Source organism: Felis catus, chromosome B3 (assembly GCF_018350175.1).
Source record: "Felis catus isolate Fca126 chromosome B3, F.catus_Fca126_mat1.0, whole genome shotgun sequence".
Classification (NCBI taxonomy): Eukaryota; Metazoa; Chordata; class Mammalia; order Carnivora; family Felidae; genus Felis; species Felis catus.
In genome coordinates, this window is record NC_058373.1 from 123954129 (window position 1) to 123977274 (window position 23146).

The 23146-nt window shown below is 36.9% G+C and overlaps 1 protein-coding gene and 1 long non-coding RNA gene across 13 annotated transcripts in view; one reads left to right on the forward strand and one right to left on the reverse strand.

Annotated features, from left to right (window-relative positions):
* Positions 1-23146, forward strand: part of NRXN3 (neurexin 3) — a 1671444-nt gene that overhangs the window by 1416456 nt on the left and 231842 nt on the right. The gene's annotated exons all lie outside the window — the stretch shown is intronic.
* LOC123386288 lies at positions 9646-19644 on the reverse strand. Its single transcript, XR_006600090.1, has 3 exons — positions 19535-19644; positions 14359-14454; positions 9646-10656 (listed from the first exon to the last, which is right to left on the reverse strand). It is a non-coding gene; the product is annotated as an uncharacterized LOC123386288 (long non-coding RNA).

The window sequence follows — 23146 nt, forward strand, 5'->3', positions numbered from 1 at the left end:
TGTCTTTCTCAAGAACCGATAATAAAAGTCAGGACAAGATAGCCTTAAGTATGTTTCCTCCAATAACAAATATCGCTTAAAAGCAAATTCCACGGTATTCCAAAAGTGTTTTTCTTTTTCATTGCACTTCAAGTTACTACATAAAAAATAAAAATCAAGCAAAACAGCAAGACATATGGTCTAATTCAAAGAATGATCTCAACACCACAAACCTAAAGGAGATAATTTCCCTTTAAATTCCCAAGTGGCTAACATAAATATATGTTGAAAGGATAAGACGGATACTTCTCTGAGCCTCAGTCTTCTCATCTGAAAATAGAGAAAATAAGAGTACCTGCCTCCCAAAGTATGGAGGATTATTTGAGAGAAGCTAAGTAGAGTTATTAGAACAGTGCCTAGACATAGACATGCTAAGTAGCTACTATTATCCTAACATTACCAAGGAAGGAAAGGCACTTTGCTCCCTTCTTGAAGGGGGTAGTCAGAAGTAAGCTTCTATAGTGAATGTTACCTAACTTTCTCCTGTATTCTGAGCACAGTCATCTATTCTAATAAATTTATATTTGCCCATGTTTTTTATTATTAAGGTCCAGAAAGGCATGTTTTGGTTGATGGAGGAAGAAGGCAGCCCTAGAGAAGCAGCATCGTCTGCTAGAATAAATCTCTGCTTTCTGGGTCCACTCTTTGTCTTCCTGCCTCCTTTTCTGTGAACTTAAGGTTATACTTAAGTCACTCCAGAAAATGACTGTGCAGTCACTGTAGACAATTCCTCCCAAATCATTACAGACTGTTCGTGTCTGGAGAGAGGCAGCCTCTCTTTCAGTGATAATGACTGTTAGATGAAAGGATTAAGCTGATTACATCTTTGGAGTACCGTGTACTGTAAGCAATGTCTGCCCCAACTCCATGAAGCCATCATGGACTTGCAGTGCTTTACGTGAGAAAATAGATCTTGAAGTAGTAAAGTTTCTGGCCATGACTAGGTTATTTATTTTTTTCCTGGACATTTTAATTATTTTTTTGGCCAGAGTGACAGTAGTAAATTCTATAGAGAGCTTAACTGAGCCATTTTCCAGGTATAAACTGTTTTGTCATCCATTAGTGGGTTCAGCCAAGTGGAAATGTATGATGAATAACAACTGTGGTCGGGGGGTGACTGGGAAAAAAGCATTTGAAGAGAGGGGATATTGGGTCAAAACAAAAGTCAGGTAAAATGTTCTAAGAGTATATCAGAAATTGGGTTAAAGCTTCTAGTAAAACAAGCAAACAAAACCCTACTTTCCACTACTTGCATGAGTCCAGCTGCATGTGAACCTCTTATCTGGAGGACCAGAGGGAGGTAAACACACATAGGTGATTAGAGGTGTGAGAGACTATGGAGATTAAGGAATAGAGAGTGCAAGCAGGAGACGCTGTCTACAGTTTGACTCAAACCCTTGTGGGACTTGGGGCATAAACACTGTAACTCTGAGGCCTAGGGGACAGTCTTTTATACAGATTTGGAGAAGGGACTATTTCCTCCCACCCCAGGAATGACAGTAACTTCAGCATCCTAGGTGTTCTGCTGATCACCTGAGGATACCTGCCTTTCTTGAGTGACAGTAGAACCCGCAGCAGCTGTAAGGTCTGGATCCTTGAGGTTGTGCACAGCAAGAGTAGGGAACTCCATGCATGACCAAAGGGATGAGTGAACAGGAGAGATAGACCAGGAACCTCTGTGCTGCAAGTGAACACGTAAAACTATCTTCTGCAGCATTTCAGACCAAAGTGGAGATTTTGAGTAATAGCTGAAGTTAGATTGCTGCGGATTCTCTGCTTACCTGTGAGAATAAATGAGGCAAAGCAACTAAAAGTCTGTTCTTTTCTAAATTAAGAGTAACTTCTGGGATGCCTGGGTGGCCCAGTCACTTGAGCATCCAGCTTTTGATTTAGGCTGAGGTCCTGGTCTCACGGTTTGTGAACTCGAGGCCTGAGTCAGGCTCTGCACTGACAGTGTGGAGCCTGCTTGGGATTCTCTTTCTCCCTCTCTCTGCCCCTCCCCCGCTCACATGTGTGCACTCTTGGTCTCTCTTTCTCCCTCAAAATAAATAACTTAAAAAAAAGAGTAACTCCTTTTTTCTTTTAATTTTTTTTTTTCAACATTTATTTATTTTTGGGACAGAGAGAGACAGAGCATGAACGGGGGAGGGGCAGAGAGAGAGGGAGACACAGAATCGGAAACAGGCTCCAGGCTCTGAGCCATCAGCCCAGAGCCCGACGCGGGGCTCGAACTCACAGACCGCGAGATCGTGACCTGGCTGAAGTCGGACGCTTAACCGACTGCGCCACCCAGGCGCCCCTCTTTTAATTTTTTTAATGTTTATGTTTGAGAGAGCACTCACGTGAGTGGGGGAAGGGCAAAAAGAGGGAGTAAGAGGATCCAAAGCATGCTCCATGCTGACAGCAGAGAGCTCGAAGGGCTCAAACTCATGAACCATAACATCATGACCTGAGCCAAAGTTGGGTGCTTAGCCAACTGAGCCACCCAAGTGCCCTCAGAAAGAGTGACTTTTAATGGCTAAATTCTAGAGGATAGACCTAGCCCTCTAAGAGAATGGGCTGTTCATGTCTTAATTTGTTGCATTTCTTCTATCTGTGTAGTATGACAAGTGACCTCTTTGTGTTAGAAACTGCCTGAAAAAAATGAGTTAATTTAATCAAGTAATTTCATGTCCACATTGCTGGGATGAGTTTGGTCAAAGGAAGGAAATTGGTAGACCTGTAACCAGAAAGACTCTCCTCTTCACCTTGTCTACCAGATCTCTGGAGGAATCATGGCCAGACAATAAGTGGAAGGGTGTACCACTTTTTGGAAGGATATGGCACAGGTTAAAAAGATCAGGGTGAAATCTGTATGTGAACTTTGATAAAGACTGAATAACTCACCAGTCAAGTTAATAGGGACTGAAAGAGAGTATAATATACTTTTTTAGTTTGAGTAAGACACTTGGTAACACAATCTGGATACCATGACAGAAGAACCTTGACATTCTTTTTCAGAAGTAGTCTCTTATAGACAAGTAATGAGTGGACAGCAAACTGCTACTGACTTATTAATTAGTGTACACACACCACTGATTTTCCTATGTCTTAGCTGTGCATGCACATTGGTTTTACAAGCTATGAAGGCCAAGCTTGTGGCTTAGCATATGGTACTCCTTCAAATAAGCACAACTGCCTGCCTCTCTGCTTATCTAATCATAGCAACAGAGAAATTGACTTTTCATTATTCTTTTCCCCAGGCCCTGGGAGATGTATGTGCCAAACACTTGGCATTCTTAGTAGCAGAGTCAATCATAATTAGGATTTCAAATTAAAAGTGCTTTGCCAGCGAGGGCATGTAGTGTTTTATATTATTTGTTTGAACAAATGTAATATAACTTGAAAACAGCAAAAGAATAGAAATAAGTAAAGCTCACATTTTTTTATGTGTAATCTTGTGGAGTTTTATTTTATCAGAATGTTGGATAAACCGAGTAAGCAAAAAGTATGAAATATAAAGATTTATTGAAACTATTCTTCTAAGTAATACTTTTGTTTTCTTTTGAAATGTCTGTTGTTTAATGTTGGATGTGGTCAGATAGCGGGTGGGAGGTTTGTTGGAAATCGGCTGTGGAAAAAGAATATGATATAGCCAATCATTCTATTGACTTTGCCCTTGGAGTCTGATATGACTTGGTTTTCAGTGGTAGTTGTTTCACAAATGAATGTAAAAAATAATTTCTACTTGACTTCATTCAAATCTCCATTGATATACTTTAAAGAGAGGAGAAGTATTGTTGATAAAGAAACCACACTTTCATTTTTGATATTGTCACCCCATTGCCCTTATAAGCCACAATGAATAAAAGCCATATTAGACCTTAGGCTAAAAGAATTTTCTGGGACCTTATTTCCTCATTTTTAAAGTGAGAGGACTTATTTGGATGATCTCCATGAGGTTAAGTGTTTTGTTGAAGATCGTAGTAGTTGATGGTAGATGCTGAATTAGAACTCAACTCACTTATTTAAAAGCAAGCAAACAGGGGCGCCTGGGTGGCGCAGTCGGTTAAGCGTCCGACTTCAGCCAGGTCACGATCTCGCGGTCTGTGAGTTCAAGCCCTGCGTCGGGCTCTGGGCTGATGGCTCAGAGCCTGGAGCCTGTTTCCGATTCTGTGTCTCCCTCTCTCTCTGCCCCTCCCCCGTTCATTCTCTGTCTCTCTCTGTCCCAAAAATAAATAAACGTTGAAAAAAAAAATTAAAAAAAAAAAAAAAAGCAAGCAAACAAAAAAACCAAACTGACCTACTTCACAATACACAATATTTGAGAGAGGAGTGGAATAGAAAAGGGTCCATAGACAAATCATTTACCTACATGGGATTCTCTTTTTATTCGTAAGTCTCCACATCTTAGCCTTCCTCCCCTTCCTTTTCATATTGCTCTTTCTCATGTTTTCTTGGCCTGTGGTTATGGTAGAGAGATATCTCTAGAACATATCTTGATTATAGATTGAGAGCAGAATACCAACAAATTCTATTTCATGGCATTTGAAATTCTGTGAATATTAAAATGAGCTCTAACATTTAGCCTTTTTTTTTGTTTTTTGAGAGAAGGTATAGTTAGAATCCTTTTTCATGCAAGATTTTCTGACAATTTTATTCATCTCTACTTTCTTTTTATAGCAACACTAGCTATTCATATGCATTTTCATATTTTAGTTTGTCACCAATTAATTGGCATAAACAAATTATTAGCCTGACAATAGTAGTTGTAGGCTGCATTAACCCACTGCTTCATTATCATCACTACACCCAAGTTACCTGCCAGTAAGTAAATACTGATAACTCCTACTCTTGTCAATAGTTGTCACACTGATTCTCACCCTGGTTGTGTTTTCTGCATTTTCCTCTCAAACTGGTTTTCCTTGACTTATTCATGGGGAGTCCTTTATAAGGCCTTTACTATTCCCATGACAGAATACCGCAGCATTTCACTGGCAGTTGTCACCGTTTCATATCTTAAAATCAGCTTAACTACTTGTAGAATGCATTCTTCTGAATGAAAGGTGTTATGCAAACTTAAGTCATTGCTCTTTTTTTTTTTTTTTTAAAAAGCAGGATAAATTGCTCTGTAAGATAATTTTGCCACTCTAAGTGTCTCTTCCCTTGACTTCTTCTTGGAAAGCTCTTATTTCAGCTTTCACTGTGAGATCTTTGTCGTTTTCACCACACGCTTCTGTCAAAGAAGCCCTTGGATCACCGCCATGATACATCTTTGCTGGACACTTCTTTCAAGTGCTGTCAACACCTCTCTTAATTGCATGGTTTTAAAATCAGTCTAGCGATGTGTTAAAGTTAGATGGCAAATTTATTTAAAACAAATGTGTAAATTTGTATTCTCCCAAATATGCATTCAACCATACATGTATAGAGTTCAAAAAGAGAGCTAAAGAAAGCTAAAGGGGTGGGGGGGGGGGCGGTGTGGGGAGAGAAGTCTGTGTATGTAAATGAAAGAGCTAAATTGTAGATACCCTATGAGTATCAAATTTCTAGACAAATATGCATCACACATATATATGTGCAGTACTTACTTACATAGATACATACATATTGTCTTTCCAAACACCAGCCACCTAGAACTTGAAGTAGGAAAAAGTCTTTAATTTTAAACGATTATCTGTTTTCGTTTGTGGCACTTTAAAAGTTAATCTGAGTTTGAATTCCTGAAATAATATTTGTGTTTGACTTTTCTTGTGTAGTGTTGATTTGCCTTTGGATTCCAGTTTCTCTTTGAGCAATACACTTTTTAGATGATATATCTGTCTGGGTGACTTACCTCATAGTCATGCTCAAATATGTTATAGGCCATTTCAGATTCATGGCAGGAAAATGCTACCCATCAAGATGTCAATTCTGAGCAATTTCTACATTTTGTCCATTCTATTATAGAAGTGTCTTTCATTCACAAGTAACTTGTTTCTGAGTTTGGTCTATATGACTACTGTAACATTGTGAATCAAATGTTGTTATGACCGTGTAAATAGCTACAATATGGATGTTTTAGAATTACATATTTGGTTTGCTGGATTGATCCCAACTCAAATCTACTTGTTTTTTTAATCAAAGGATAGTTTTACATGTCACTTGCACTTTAGACTCTGCCTGTGAACTTTAAACCCAGCTCTACCCTATTGGTTTCCTAATGGAAGGGGAATGTCTTCTATTTAAATTAAACTGACAGTTTTTGTTGATGAGCCCTAAGAAAGATTAAATACTGTGTTGCTCTTCTGTTGTTCCTGAGACTCTGTGGCTCTATTATAGTAGTAGAATGTTGTTTGTGTCAGTAATGTTAGTTACTGTCTTGATTGAGACCACAGAGACCTGAGATGTTGATTAAGAAGCATGATATTAATCATGGTTTAAGTGCATAACAAATTAACCAAGAGGCTCCATATTTGTCTATCCATGAACCCATTGTTAGCAAATGTGCTTTGGATTTCAGTTTCTTTACTTACTTAGTAATATATTTTAAATATGTGGAGTTATCACAGGGAAATTTTCATTTTTGTCCAAGACTTATTCAGTGTTGTATTCCAGTTGTGTAGACCTCAACATATTATTCCCTTTAGAAATAGAATTGGAAATATTCATAGTAATGAATATTTAAGAAAGAATAAGCAACAAGATAACTAAGAAAAAGAAATAAGCGATGGATAGTGAGTGAGAAGTAAGTATAAGTAATTCAGAATATATTTTATCAAAAATTGCTTTTTAAGTGGCACTTTCTCTTGCTGCAGAAGACATTATTGAACAAAAAAACAAGCCTCATGCAATTCAATTTAAATTTATCACTCTATTATTTTAATATATTTACTCAGGGTTAACAACTCATTAAGCACCAAATTGCTCACTCTTAATGAGTCTCTGATGCTAAAATCAAGCTGACTTAAACTTTACTGTAAAATAACAACAGTACTATTGCATAAGGATGTAATAAAAATTTGGTAAATGCTACTGAGTGCCTGTGGAGTGGAAACCAGATGTGTGACATGAAATAGAAAATAAATCATACATGTGGCTTGCAGAAACATGAGTAATAGATTTTATCCACAAAGACATAAGCCTAATTTTGTTTCACTGTAATACATTCTATAAAACATGAAGTCATATGTATTTTATTTGCACATTTACCTTGTTTCTACAATAAAACAGTTATAGAATCTGGTGAAAAAGAATATCAACATTTAAGCCAAAAGCTCTAGACCCTACCAGGCTGTAACTACTGTCAGGGTTATGATGATACTAATCAATACTGGGTTCATTGTTAGAAATTAGCACTCTTAAATTGTTAGCTGGTTATTTTTCCAACTCCTTCAGGTGTGTTCACATGTACCCTGCAATGAGACAATCATCTTAAGAATCATGTTATCTAAATTAGCCTTTGTTTGTCTCTCCATCATCCCATTGTCTGTGAAGCATCAGCCTCAGATCTCATTGCATATGCCCCACTATGAAAACCATCCATCATGAGAACCACCTATGCCCCTGGTACAGGAGCTTCTCTCTCCCCAAACTTGCAATCCCCTGACTGTCAGAGTGATGATGAGTTTTCCATAGAAATGTGATTGATGGCCTCTTCCCCAGTTCTATGCCAAGGAGGCTTGTGCCTCAAATTTTAAAAGTTTCTCTTTAACTTTATAATTGTTCTCTCAGCTTTTGCCTACAACCCATCTCTCAAGCCCTACTATCTTCTTCATCTTCCTAAAGGCTAAGGGCTTTAGCTCCAACAAAAACCCTTCTTTCTCTCCCATTATAAAACAAGTACCCAGTGAAGATCAGTTGAACAACATAGTGATACCTTGTGGATGACAAAGAACATTGAGATATTATTTTTTACAAATAGTATTGGGGCCTCGCACTGCCAACCAAGAACCTTGCTATAATTTTATTCACAGTGTTTGTCTTTGAGCAATATTTAGATGAAAAATATTTATTAAAATATATGCTACTTATGTTTCTGAATGTAAAACATACTTTTAATGTAACAAGGTATGAAAGTTAAAGGAATTTACTTTCTCTTGGTGTTTCTTTTTTTTTTTTCTATGAAGGTTCACTTTTCTATCACCATGTCTTCAATAAAATCTTTATTTAGAAATCATCATTTTCACTAATTGACTCTGATTTCAGCCATGATCCTGTATTTTATCCTTGTCACTAAGCAACCTTGTGTTAGGATTTTAAAAATTATTTAAAATAGGGATAAAAATGGCGTGCCTGGGTGGCTCAGTCAGTTAAGTGTCTGACTTCAGCTCAGGTCTTGATCTCGCAGGCTGTGAGCTTGAACCCCACATTGAGGTCTGTGCTGACAGCTCAGAGTGCTTCGGCTTCTGTGTCTCTCTCTCTCTCTCTCTCTCTCTCTCTCTCTCTCTCTCTCTCTGCCCCTCCCCCACCCCCCATGCTCTCTCTCTCCCTCTCAAAAATAAACATTATTTTTTTTAAATAGGGATAAAAATAGTTCTTGTTCTACGTTGGTCCACACCTTAATATTTTTACAAACTCACAATTGACAAAACACACACACACACACAGAGTGAAGCTTTAATAATAATAAAATTTATACAAAAGCTATAAATAGAAACCTTTTTAATATATTTTAAATTAGAGGATTTCTAATCCAAATTTGAGTATTAAAACTAGCTATATACTATATTTGAAGAAACTATAATTTGCATGTTTCTTTCAATGTAATGTGATTTATGTATTTAACATGAATGACTTTTTTTTTTATTTCTTATTGTCATGGCTTCCTAAATTTCTAACTTAGTATTTTAAGGATTCAGTGATAATATAGTTTCCATGTATGTGTGATGGGCATTCTCTAATTTACTTTGCCCTTACTACCATGTAAGTAAAAATTATTTTCATGATAGACCCAATTTCTTACATTGGGTTTATTTTGATGTTTGGATAAAGCAATGGTTTGCTTTGGTTGGTCTTAGTTTTTATTTCTTGAGGTATAACTTACATATAGTGAAAGGTTTACATCTTAAGCGTATTATTCAAGGAGGGAGTTTTGCCAAGTGCATACAGTTGTATACCCCACACCCCTAACAAGACACAGAACTTTTCAATACCCCTGACAGTTTCCTCATACCCATTCCTAATCCTCCCCACCCCATAAGCAAGCACTGATCTATCACCACAGTTTTGGGGTTTTTTTTCTTATTCCAGAACTTTATGAAAATGAAATTATATATTCTATTCTTTTTTGTCTGGCTCTCTTTACTCAGCATACAGCTTTTGAGACTTGGTAGATTGCCTTTTAATAATATACATACAATTGAGTTTCATAGACCTGAGCAAGTCACAGTTTCTTACAAAATTAGACATTGTGATTTGCTACCTACTGAATGATGAAGATGAAACTATGTATTTCAGTGATTTAAGACCCCGAGAAGGGTTTTTGGCACTGAAATGAAATGTTTTTAATCTTCTCCACTATTGCTTTGAAATTTCAGTATTCTCTTATAAATTAAATAACTTATTTAACCTAATTGTGACCTCAATCCAAAGACTAAATCACAAAGACTTTTTCTTTGTAATATGCATTCATGCTCAGCTTCCTGAATACTGATTAGTCCCATCACTTTCTACTAACTCTAAGACCAAAAAACAAATTTGTTACCTATTTTCATCTTCCTTTTATGTCTTTTGTAAATAATTTGCTAACATAATTTTAAAGACCTTCATTTTCGTAAATAAAGAGAAACAATGTGATTAAGATTAGGTCACTTGGCTAAAATTTTAGAGCTATTTAAGTATGCAAGTCAAACAAATTCTATCATCTGTCAACAAAAAATAGGAGTAAGTTTTTCTCTAAATGGAAAATAGAAGGCAAGGCAAGGTGTAGAAGAATGCCATGAAAAACAGCAGAGGAACCTGGAAGGTCCAGAGGTTTCCAACTGTGGGTTTGATGAAAAATAATGAAACATATCTGACATCATTTAGAATCCTATTTGAAAAATAAGTTATCACGTATTTTAAATTTCTGGTATTTTAAAGGTGACACTATATAGCAATTACTTGTTTTCATTTCCTTATTTGATACTACACATCTTATTTGTGTAGTTAGATTTATTAGGCTGACAGTCCATTTATTAGCCCCTTTTCATATAGAATCCTTGAAAAGAACTCTTGACTTCATTTTGAGATGAAGTCTTCCCTCAGCTTAATTGCTTTTAGTATCAATTCAGTAAATGAGAAGAAACTATTATTATAATCATTTGCCTTCTTAAGAAAATAAAACTCCAGAGTTTATAAAATGGGAAGATAAATATATTTCAGAAAGTAATTGTATGTGTATTTATTTATGTGTGTGTGTTACACAAAAATAGTTTAAAAATCAACTTTGGAGAAAACAAACCAAAAAAAGCACCAACCGATATATTGTTTTTCATTGATCCAGTGCCACTTCAGACTAACACACAAATTTAATTGTGTTAGCAGAGATAATAACTTTCAACACGATGGTTCCTTTTTTAACAAAGAGACATTATAGTTTTTAGAAAATATGTTAACAGCAGATATGCTTTCCTGAGTCTCTCCAGCACCACAGGCAATTGGGACAGCTCCACTGGCCTGAATAATAAAATGGTAATAACCTCAGTTAGAACAAATAATTATTTTACTGGTACAGATGCACTTAACTTTACAATAGATGCCCTCCTAAGGTGCTGTGTGTAAATCATTTTTTAGAAGTTAAATAATCATTTAAATGTTTTAGGGCAACTCATTGCTTAGAAAAACCCTTTGAGGGGCGCCTGGGTGGTGCAGTCGGTTAAGCGTCCGACTTCAGCCAGGTCACGATCTCGCGGTCTGTGGGTTCGAGTCCCGCGTCCGGCTCTGGGCTGATGGCTCGGAGCCTGGAGCCTGTTTCCGATTCTGTGTCTCCCTCTCTCTCTGCCCCTCCCCCGTTCATGCTTTGTCTCTCTCTGTCCCAAAAATAAATAAAAAACGTTGAAAAAAAAATTAAAAAAAAAAAAAAAAAAAGAAAAACCCTTTGAAGTTTTCTTTTATAATGCAAAAACCAATACTGACTTATCTGTTTTGTAAATTAGGGTGTTTCTATTCTAGTTTTATTGAAAAGTGATATATTTATTTAAGTGTAAAAGTTTCTTTGAAAATAATGTGTAAGTATATATAATTCAGCTGTTAAAGGACAAAAATGCATTGATACTTTAGTTGTCCTCAGAAGTCTATCAGAATCGTTGGGTGTTGGGGAGGGGGGTGTTTGAATTATACATCTTTCCCCTGCTCTGATGAAAATCAATACCGTGAAGAGTTACTGGTACTAATCAGAGTGTGTTGGATCTCTGAGATATCTGAGGACTGAGAAAAAGATGAAGGAATATAACCTAGAGATACTAAAAGTACCACATCTTTTTGGTTCTCCATTCTTTTAAATGAAGATGGTTCCTAGAGTCATTTATGTTCAAAAGTAGGGCAAGTGCCATCTCAAGCCTAAGAGGAAACTCCAATTCCTAGGGGTACAGGTCTGAGTGAAGTTGGCCCAAACAAAAGCTTGTGGGAGATAAACTTAGGAAAGGTGGAAAAAAATTCTGAGTCTGTGACAGTTTACATAAAAAGTTGATAACAAGAGTAGCCTTGGAACTCATCTGAGTGCCATGGGTTTCCATTAAATTTTTGTTTACTAAACAGGTATGAGTTTCTTCTAGACATGTCTTTCCAAGACATCATGGATTTTTCTTTCTTTCTTTTTTTCTATACATTAGACAATTCCAAGATCATTTGTGTATAGTTTATTCAACACTAAGCAATTACTGATTCCACACAATTGACATCACTTATGCATATTTTAATTGAAAATGAGTACGTGTTCTTTGGTGTTTTATTCTTTTTAAAATTTTTTTAATGTTTTAAGAGAGAGAGAGACAGTGGAGGAGGGGCAGAGAGAGAAGGATATACAGAATATGAAGCAGGCTCCAAGCTATTAGCCCAGAGCCTGAGCTCTTTGCGGGGCTGGAACTCACAAACCTCGAGATCATGACCTGAGCCAAAGTTGGATGCTTAACCTACTGAGCCACCCAGGTGCCCCTAGTGTTTCATTCTATAGCACTAACAAAAATGTTTTTTGAAAATTAGTTTCAGAAGTCATCATCCATAGTATATAAGTCTTATATTGGTCAGCTTGCATTTGCCATTGCCTCCCCACCTCTGTTCAACCTGCTCTGCTTCTCTAAAAGAATGGAATTGGAAGAACAGACCATCTGCCTGCAGTTTAACCATGTCTTGTTCATATTGTAGACAATAATCAAGAGACTAAAAATGCATATGGAATAATTATTTACAGTAAATGCCTTCCATTTTGTCTGTTTTGGACACAAGGGATATTGCTTTCATTTTCATAGTTACTCACTGTGAAAGTCTTAGATATCTTAGGGGAAAAACTTATACTTTCTGCTCATCTAGAGATGTGCTGTTCAATATAATGGCCACTAGACCTGTGACTATTAATTAAAATGGTTAGTATGAATGAGAAAATGAGTTTTAAATTGTATTTAAGTATGATCAACTTGAATTTAAATTTAAAAACTGAAGCAGTGTAAGCTATCTTCCATTAAACACAACTTTATTTTAAAAAACCACACCTTTATTGTTCTGATAGGACTATGTTTCACCTAAAGCTTTTGAAATTTAGCATCTGAATTGCAATGTGCAGTATAAGTATAAAATATATACTAGGTTTCAACGACTTAATATTAAAAACATACATAAACTATCTCAACAATTTTTATATTAATTAGATGTTGGAATTATAATATTTTTAATATATTGGGTTACATACAATATATTAATGTAACATATTTCTTTGTACTGGTTTTTAATGTGGCTTCTAGGAAACCTGTAATTACATAGGAGATTTATGTTATATTTCTACTGTGCAGAGCTGATGTAGGTCATTCAGAAATGTGTGGCAATTATTCTTCTATGATTTCATAAGGAGAATATTAGTCCGAGGCTGATGATTAGTTGTGCAGATCTGAAAAGAACAGGTTTCCTTCGTGGTCTGTGCCGTAAGAGAAAGGGCCTCTTTCCCAGTGTATAAGAGGACCAAACTTGGCCCTGTAATTTTTTCTTTTTTTGGCCCATCTTTAAAATTTTTTCCTATGTTTGCCATTCTGCTTTGTATGTAGTACATACAGAAAGAGTACATTCTTTCTCCCAATAGGTTTAAGGGTTTTTTCCCCACCTTTACTTTTTAATCCATGAAGTATGCATTATGAGAAGAGGTGAGCTGATAGTTCAGAAAGACAGCAAAGATTCAGCATGGTATAGTGGGAAAGATGTGAGTTTGAATACTTGTGCTTCCAATTATCTGCTGCATGGCTTGGGAAAATTGTTTTTTCTAAATTTCAGTTTACTTTACCTAAAAAATGATACATAATAGAAAAATTTGGGGTACCAAAATTCATAAGACTTAAAAGATACAAGAAATATTAAAATGCCTCATATATAGCAGGTTCACAAAAGTGTTCTGAACAAAAACAACCTAAGTTTCCAAATTTCTATCTTATTGACCACACGGGCATATACAATGTTGAGTCTGACATGTATTCCAGGTTCCCAGATTGATCCCCTGCCTAGTGAAAGGAAGATCCTGTTTCTCAACTATCTCATCCCTCTTTCTATACTCTGTGCAACCTTTCAGTTCTTCCACTTGCATTAAAATTAAATTACCACTTAGATTAGATCAAAAGATTGTCCCTGGTTATGAAGAGGAGAAAAAATACTTTAAGCTAGCACTAATCCCTTAATACACCATGATATTTGGGTACATTTTTTTCCTCGCTTGGAAATTATTTTTCAGCCTTCTCTGAAGTACTAAAAGTCCTTTACCAACACAAGCCCAGTGCAAGTTAACCTGATAGGAGATTTGTTTTGTGCTTTGGAAATACTTGTCAGACAAGCTTTCAACACAGAGATGTGTGATTTACATTAGTTTGCATAAGAAAATGTCACTCCAGGGACAAATTTCTCTCTTTATTCTTTCTTATACTACAGAACAGACAAAGAGGGTGAAGTGGTTGTTTTTTACTGAGTAGAAAATCATTTGACATTCACACACAAAAAAATAAAGTGCTGTGTTATTAGTCAAACCTTAGTTCTCTCCAGCAATATTCCCTAATGTCCCATTTGTCTTACTTTTGCTATTGCTGTTGTTAATTTATTTTTCAGTTTGGGTAACTGGTCCCAACTAAACCCATTATCTCTTTTATCTTCTTATCTCTTAGTATCACTTCATGTTTACAGAGAACTTACTGAAAGTAGTGGTCATTGTGACCCTTTTTCTTAGAAGACCTCGTTCTTCCTGAGAATTCAGATAAATGATTCATAGATTGTGTCAGGTTATTGGACCTGTAGAAAACAAAATGACTCAGACACGGCTTTTGGAGTTAGTCTTCTGTGAATGTAAAATATATAGGCAGAGTTGGAGACTGCACCAAACTGATCAATCTCAAGGCATAAAGACTAAAGTTAAGATGCATTCTAACCTCAAGGGTGGACATTCTAAGATACCCATTAGAAGATTCTTTATACAATGCCTTCCCATCGCCATCTTCAGTGATAATACTAGTTATTTTAAGTTTTGTATACTTGAACAAGAAAACAAAATGTAGAAGATAATTTATTGATAGATTTTTGAGAGAGATAAAGAGTAGGGGAGGAGCAGAGAGAGAGGGAGAGAGAGAATCCCAAGCAGGCTCAGCACAGAGCCTGACACAGGGCTTGATCTCACAATTTGTGAAATCATGACCTAAGCTGAAATCAAGAATTGGACGCTTAACTGACTGAGCCACCGAGGTACCCCTGTAGAAGATAATTTTCAAACCCATATGTAGCAGTTGTTGGAGGATAGAGGTGAAAGTTGATAGGTTTAAGACAGATGTGGTCTGCAAAGATATTGCAAAGATAGATAAACTCAGTCTTCTTTGCAGTGTAGTATCGTTGGTGCAGAAGAGTTGGGAGAGAATTTCAGTTGTGGCAGAGATGTGATCAGGGATTTTGCATGCAACATCATCTTCTGAAAGTCAGGTTGTGGCAATCAGACAGCTTACCATCAAATCTTAACCCTTTAGTCCCATTTCCTGTCCAAGGCAGAAATTTTCTCCTGGATATTCCTGACAAAAGATCATCTGTCTTGTGCACCATCTAGCTTGTGGGTCTCCTACTAATGGTTAAGGTGGGGTTGATGTTCTATTTGATAGTATTTTATAGAGGAGCCTGAGAATGCCAGCATATACTTGCTTTTTAGGGTTCCTGAGGGAGCTGCTAATATGGGAGAAAGAGTGTCCAAGGCTCATGTTACTAATAGCTGTGGAAACTCTGTTATCCACATAACAGAGGTTTTGAAAGTCTATATTTGGGCTTAAAGCCTAAGCAGAGTCTTCTCTGCTTCCCTCAGAGCCTATTTCTAAGCAGCAGCAAGAACAAATGTGTCCAGCAGGATGTGGGTTTGGGGAAGCAGAGGAGAGATCAATACCATGTAGAATCTGAAAGAGAAAGAGCACATATATTTGTGCTTTTTGAGGTATAGTGACTCTACCCAATAGTAAAGTGTGGTCAAATGAATGGCTTCAAATTTGACCAGGTTATCAAATCTTCTTTTCATGATGAAGAGCTAAGAAGTGGATGAGAAGAGGTGGACTTGGGATGGGAAATACAGCCCAACAATCACCTCCTTTAACCTATTTTTCAATGCAGTCTGTTCTGTGTTTGGACGGCTCAAATTCTCAAATGTTTTTTCTTAAATTAACTTGCCTTTTGTTTCCTATGTTGCACTCATAGAGCCCAACTCTTCAGTCTTGAACTAAGTAGATAATGTAGAAGAAGATTAGAATTTAACTTGGGGTGCTTGGGTGACTCAGTTAAGTGTTTGATTCTTGATTTTGGCTTAGGTCACAATCTCACGGTTTATGAGTTTGAGGCCTATGTTGGGCTCAGTGCTGACAAAGCGGAGCCTGCTTGCCATTCTCTCTCTCCCTCTGTGTCCCTCCCCACTGTTATCTCTTTCTCTCCCTCTCCCTCTCTCTCTCTTTCTCAAAATAAATAAGCTTAAAAAAAAAGAGTTTTTACAATATTTAAGACAACTACTTACTATCTAGCACCCACTTTGAAAATTGGGCCATGATTTCCCATCCTCTAATTTGTGAATCTCTTTTAATAATTATTTAAAGACTCCTAACATTGGTGCCACAATCATATATACAAGAAGAATGGCATTCATTTGGGCCTTATCCTTAAACTCATTGGGAGTACCTAATCGCTCCCCTATTCTCTCCTCTCCTACCTTGAGCTTATCTTCCTGGATAACCATGTGTATTCTTTTAAAGTAAAGATCATTCTTTGGAGAGGAAAAATTTAAAGTACCTCGTCCTACTTGCACTGTCTTCACACTTCTTTTTAAAGCAGTATCCCTAAGAATTCTTTGTTATTGCACCAGACAAATCATAAATGCCACAATTTTAACCTACATCAAGGCAAAACAAAACTTTGTAAGTTATCATTGGCCTTTTGTGCAAAATTTGGTTGATCCCAATCTTCAATTTGAATATTATTCATTATAATAACAATAATATTTATATAGAGCTTACTGTGTTCTAAGCACTGCTCTCAGCATTTTATATATATTTACTCAGTTGACATTAACAATTGCTTTAGGTTTATGTTACTGTTATCTCCATTCTATTGATGAGGAAACTAAAACTCAGAGAAGGTAAGTGGCATGTGCAAAGACACAATGCCAAAAGGTGGTGGAGCTGAGGTTAGAGGTTTGAATTTAGGCAGTCTGGATTTTTTGGTGGGTTTTTTTTGGTTTTTATTGTTGTTGTTTGTTTGTTTTGCTCTGTTTTGTTTTTTACCATTACACCATGCTGTAGTTGCAATGTTTACTTACAGGTATACGCATCCTTTTATGTTCTTTCCTGTTTTTTGTGAACCTTACTTTATCTTTTATAGCTTTTAAAATCTGAGCTCCTTAGAGATTTTCCCATGTGGTCAAATTTCTTTAGGTCCTCTGAATAGTCTCTGAATGGAAGAGAGTGTTTTCCACACACACAGAACCCACATGAGTACTTCAGATGCACAAAGCTCAGGGTCAGAGCCTGAAGGAGAACGTATCATAGCATAAGTAATGATAATAAAATCCAAAGGAAGGTAAAACCCCAAATGTTTTAAAGTCAAATTCTGGAATCTACAAAAACACTGTCCTGGTTAAGCAGCAAGGGAAAGGAAATAGCATAAGGCAATTCAGCAGGGGAGCAATGAGAAGCCAACAGAGTTAAATCAGTGAAGCTGGAAGGTAGGCTTTACAAATCCAGTTATGGAGGACGATACCAGATGAAGGAAACAGAGTGGGCTAGAGATTCTCAATTCTCCTGGAAACTTTAAAAACCAGAAGACCTAGCATTCAGATCTAGTTGGTTTTCTAGTACCATCTCCAATAAAAGGAACCAGGGGTCATTGGGAAAGTGGCTGATTCTGGGACTATGCAGGGAATGTACAAGGTAAGCTTGTAGCAACATGTGGTGATAGTAAGAAAGTACCGGGGGGAGGGGGGAACCAGTGAGGGAGAAGGGGAAAAGAAGGAAGAAAGAAAGAACACCCAAACAAAATATAGGGATATGTCACAGGGACATAGGAGCCAATAGAAAGCTCCCAATGTCCAAAGCCAATTTCAGCAACAAACTAAAGTAATATTGGATTATAACCTAAAATACAAAGTAAGTCTATACTGATATGAATAAGTTATTGAATAAATAAATGAGAGAACAGACACATAGCCCATGTGGAATTACAATGTAACTCCCCCATTCCTTAAGTGTAGAATGCATGTAGTGACATTTTCCCAAAGAGTACAGGGTAGAAAAGAGGAAAAAAGTGATTTTCACTGAAGAAAACTTACAAACACTACCTCAGCCAGGTAGTCAAAGTCAAAATCAGTAGTTGCCATCATACTCATATGATATGATAAAAATGGGCATGTTAGCATTAAGGTCTTCCTTTCCCAAACCCATAACCACAGTCTAATCATAAGAAAAATGTCAGGAAAATCCTGATTGAGGAACATTCTGCAAAATATTTGGCTAGTATTCCTTAAAACTGTCAAGGTCTTTAAAAACAAGGAAAGTGTGAGAAACTGTTGCAGCCAAGAGGATGCTAAGGAGACATGACTAAATTTACTGTGAAATACTAGATCAGACCCTAAAAGAAGGAAAAACACATTAGGTGAAAGCTAAGAAAATCAGAATAAAGTATGAGTTTTGATTAATAATAATGTAGCAATATTGGTTCATTAATAGTTCAAATGTACCACATTAATGTAATATGTTAACAACAGGAGAAACAGGATGTGGGGTAAATATGAATTCTTTGTACTTTCCTTGATATTTTTCTGTAAATCAAACTATTCAAAACTGAAAATTTTATTCAAATAAATCAATTGCCCAGCCAATCCTGGAAAGCTCTGGGGGAAGTGGCTATGATACTTTATAACATCATCATTAAAGGGGGTCATCTGAAGGTAAGATAATGGAGGTCCCCTGACATAATAATGTAGCAAAATCAATATGAAGCCAGCCTTTGACTGTACAATTGCCCATTCCTTCACTATGGTTCATTCATTATCCTCAAGTTTCTGATTTCAGGGAATAATCTGTAGTCTCAGAATTTTAAGGTAATAACTTTTCTATGTCATCTTTTATTTTATAGCAGGTGCCTGTGAGTTATCTATGTACATGAGTGTATACGTTGATAAAGGGGTGATATTAATTAGGATATAATAATTACTAAGAGGTCTAAAAAGACCTAAGTTAATATTCAGGTTCTGCTGTACACGCTCATATCTTGGCATTCCAGAGACATTATCACTGCTACTTCTTTATTAAAAGATGAAGTACTAAAATGCTTTAGAAACATGAGAGAGAGAGAAAGCCCCTTGAATATCTATGTGGCATGGCCAGACTGTCTACCTGGCCATTTATTTATTTATTAATAAAATAAAATAAAATACCAATTAAACTAAATAAATTAAACTAAATAAAACAAATCTGGGGGAACTGGGTGGCTCAATTGGTGGGGCATCCGACTGTTGATTTCAGCTCAGACCATGGTCCCAGGATCATGGGATCAAGCCCCACATTGGACTTCACGCTAAGCATGAAGCCTGCTTGAGATTCTCAATCTCTCTCTCTCTCTCTCTCTCTCTCTCTCTCTCTCTCTCTCTCTCTCCCCCCCCTCTCTCTCTCCCCCTCTCCCCCTCCCTTCCCTCCCTTCCCCTCCCCTCCCTCCCTCTCCCTCCCTCTTCCTCCTTCTCTCTCCCTCTCTCTCTGTCTTCCTCTGACTCTCTCTCCTGTGCTCACTCTCTCTCACGCTCTCTCTCTCTCAAATAAATTTTAAAAATTAAAAGAAAAAAATTTGGAAGCAAGATCCTACTCACCTGCTGCAAGAGTGCTGCCTCCACGTTTAAAGAAGAGAGAAGTGCAGGAGACTGTCTTCATAATCCTCATACTGTGTGGACAGGATTAATATCCCAGCTATAGGCTAACAATTTCATAGCAGCCATGTAGTTATTATGAGTTTGTATATGTGAAATTATGTCATAATGAGCTATTTCATAACAAGATTGTGCAGGCTGTAAAATCATTTTATGGTTCTGAGAGAGAGCATCTCCTGAGTTAGTTGATAGTGCTTATTGCTTCTTAACATCTCACTTATTTCTGAAAGTAAGAAAATAAATGCTCACCCAACTTTCTTCTCACTTCCAAGTTTTACAGGGGTGTGCAGTGTTTTCTCCTCTTTTTTTCTTAAAATAATCTTCCCCTATCTTCTCTTCTGTTATTTCTGTCTATTTAACCTCCCTCCTGATAGTGTTCCCACTAGTGTCATTAATGGGCTGGAGGTGTGAGGTCAGTTCATTGTGGTGTTTGTAGTTAGTTGCTTGTCTACTCTCTTTTTGTGATGGGAATTTAATATGCTAAAGGTTACCCAAAGACAAAACTTGTATTGTGTATACACATATTTAAAAGATTTAGCCAATTCCTCCAGGAACTAGAAGATATTTGAAAATTAGAGATAAGCTCATTTTCTGTAATTTTTTAAAATACACGTTTGCATAGATGATCTTACCCATTTGGCATCCACATTATGTGTAATACTTGAATGATTCCTAAATGTAACTTGTAACCATATTTTCAGCTACCTGTCAGGTATCTCTGGTGGAAATACCTTTTGGCATTTTATGGTGGCTCAAGTTCACTCACTATCCTATGTTCTATATGCTGCTCACTTCCACCTTTATTGAGGCTATGAGCTTCAGGGATCAATCCAATTCATCCTTGCCTTCAAACCAACTAGTAGCCAAGCCCTACTTCATCAACATCTGAAATACATCTGAGATGCAGCCTTTTCTTTGGTCCTTCCATTTCTTACAAGGACTTTTACATGAGCTTCTGAGCTGGTATTCTTGCATCTGTACTGTCTCCTTTCCAATCGATTATTCACAAATTCCCAATGTCATTTCCTTTAAAATAGAATGATAATTTGTTTCATTAAAAGATTGTCAAAACACTCAATTGGCGGCGTGGGGGGTGGGGGGTTGGGGGGGAGTGAGAGAGAGCAAGCACAAGCATGTTCAATCTCTTTATTGTGGTATTCAACATCTAATACATCTTTTGTGCCTCATCTCCTACTTCATTCCCTCCTGAGCCCCAGGCTGAAACCACACCTGTCTTACTATTCCCTCTTATCTTTCTGCTCTTTTAGACTTCTGTGTCTTTTCTCCTTGTTCTTTCTTCATTTCTGCCTGAATGGGTTCTCTGGCTTACTTTGGATTAGCTAAAGCCTTATTCACATTTCCCTTTTTTGTGAAGCAGCATATTTGTTCCCTTCTCTGGATTCTTTAATACCTAACTGATACATATCTTATATCACTTTTTACAGTTAGCCCTTGTTTTATTCTTTTTTTTTTCACATTTTTTCCTTTTTGAGGGGAGGTTATCCTCCAAGTGTTCCTCATCTTTTGGCTTAACTAGTACTTTGCACAGAGAAGATAGTCAATAAATATCTGGGAAAAAATAAATTCAGTAATTAGTTGAAAATTTCTCCTGTTAATGAAAATTTGTAGAAACCAATAAAAAATGGTCAGTATTTACTATGGTCTGTGAGGTATTTTCTCACAGGTGTTGGAATGGTCTGCTATAGAAGAATGGGAGAGAGGAAATATAAATAAAATGGAAAATTCCTAGAACAATTTTCTGATTTTTTTCAACTTTTCTTATACCCTCCATAGTTTATTCAAAGAAAACTTTTCTACTAAGATGAAAGTTAGATTTAAAATCCCACCCTAATCTAACTAGGTAAGTACATACAATTTAGAATATGGGGGGAAAAACAAACACTACTATTGCTTTTGTATGTCAGAGCAGAGGTTCTTTGTTCATTTTATTTCTAAAAAACATTATTCCATTTATAGTCATTATGAAGCTACAGGGATGATCTTTCCTTATGGTCTGAAGAGGACTCAGCCTTTCTTCTGAAGTATCTTAATTAACAAGCCATCTGGGTGAGAATGGCCCGTGTGTGTGTGTGTGTGTGTGTGTATGTGTGTGTGTGTGTGTGTGTGTGTGTGTGTGAGAGGACCTCAGGCCATTGTTCTCTTTTTTGGTCACCTCGACTCCAGCCTTGATAAACATCCAGGAGTTCTGTTTGCAAGATGGTACCTGGGCCTATGTCAGGATAAACTCTTAAAACACCATCTCAGATAGTATTTTCATCAGAAATATTGATAAGATTATCATTTTCGGGGATCATCCTACATATTACTAAAGGGTCTGAGAAAAGGAGTCCCTAGAGTAGATAAGATCCTGCCTTGGGCTTATTTGGCTCTCCTTGGTCCTGCAATTCTTGCATGTGCCATCAAGATATTGTACAGTTTTGATGGGCAAAACATCACTGATTGGTACCACTGTTCTGTGTGCCCAGGCTTCTGTCCTCTGTTGGCCAGAAGAAGGAGCAAGAGACAAATGGCCATTTGTTACTGAAAGTAATGGATCAAAAGGTATATGAGGGGATGCATGCTGTGAAGTACTTCTTGGTTAATGATGCCAGAATGATGGAGGGACTCCATGATTTCCATAGCACAAGGGGTCTGAACTTGAGGCTGCAGCTTTGTAGCAGTTGTCTGTTCTGGAATTAGCTAATGAGGCTCTCTTTGTTTGAGCACTGGAAAGACTCCAAAACCCACTCGGGAGGGAAATTAACAAATGTCTTTTTTGTTACCTCCGGATAAATCTTCATGATGAAATGTGCGGCTGTTCCACCTCTTCAATCTTCTCCCTTCTTCTTCCCCAGTGGACACTCAGTTACTGTGGAGGCCTAAGTAAATGAATAGTGCGGAGATTCATTTATTCTTTTTTTAAACTTTATTGTTTGTTTTGTTGTTGTTGTTAAGTGTGAGGGCTAGTTACAAGTGGTTGTGAGGTTCACAGTCTTCAGGTGGTACTTTAAGTAGACCACATTCATGCAAACATTTATGAGTATTTCAACACAAGTTATTTATATATGATCACCAGCAGCTGTTGGCATTGTCTCAACATGCAAATGTGGCAACAGTGGCAGTCACCAACTCATTTCTATTAGCATGGGCCATCTCAAAGGGTCACAGTTAATGTTTTTCTCTAATAAGTGCCTGCATGAATGTGATTTTACAAAGTAGGATAATTCTCTCCTAGGCTTTTTTCATTGATTTTACTGATTTGTGTTAACATTGGAATTTCCAATGTATGAATTGTCAACAGGTATTTCTTGAGCATCTATCAAGTGCCATATAATATTCAGTTTACAGGGAATGCCAAGATGTTTACTCCAGAGTCATGGTTTCCAATGAACTCAGTAGTAGGAAACATAAACGTATAAACAAATAGTTATGATCTAATATATATATGTGCCAAATTTCTAGGCACACTGTGGCACAAAGGAAGTGGGCAGCTTGGACACACTTTTATGGAATTTTACTAGTAGAAAACCATGAGGAAGGGAATTTTAACAGAGG